We start from the raw sequence: 737 nt of genomic DNA on the forward strand, positions 1-737 counted from the left end.
GAATATTAATATGGATGAAGAATCAGTGTACAAGGACTGTAATCCCTCTGAAAAACGCAGACGTAGGAGAAGTGAATATGACAATCTCTATGTGCCAGATTATTAACCAGACCTCAAACTGTCCCAGTCCCACTAACCCCGCACCACCGAAAATGATGCTGCATGTGGCAGCTAGTAAGGGTGAGATATTTGTATAGCAGATGAAGCAGCAGGTGCCGGAAGTCTGGTCCAGATGCATCGATTATGTGCAGGTGCACAGCAATGGCACTTGCAGTGACTCCAATAGCAGTTCCCTGTGGAATTGCTCCATTACAACCCTGCAGGGGTATTGGAATGTAATGTGGGTCGGTGGTTCGGTGGCCTATGGTGAATTGCCACAGAACTGGACTGGTTGTTGTTATCCAGCTGTAGTGCGCCCAAGGACGCAGGTGTATACACTTCCCCATGCCAAGCAGCACAGGGTGAGGAGAGACATAACCAGCACAGACTATTGTGGTAGAATTCTGAGGGACCCACGGACCACTCCGGGTGAAACCATTGGTTGGTCCCTTTTCCTGGGCGGTGGCACAGTAGCAGCCCTGCAAAAGATCAATGGCTTAGCTTATCAGTTACTGCAAGTAGTTAATGACACCTTAGCAGCAATAGGTGCCTTAAAGATAGAACAACAAGTGATAAGGGCAGCAGTGCTTCAACATAGAATGGTATTAAATCTCCTAACCATGAAGGAAGGAGGAGTG

This window comes from Electrophorus electricus, unplaced genomic scaffold, assembly GCF_041902795.1.
Source record: "Electrophorus electricus isolate QZ-2024a unplaced genomic scaffold, ASM4190279v1 Scaffold36, whole genome shotgun sequence".
Classification (NCBI taxonomy): domain Eukaryota; kingdom Metazoa; phylum Chordata; class Actinopteri; order Gymnotiformes; family Gymnotidae; genus Electrophorus; species Electrophorus electricus.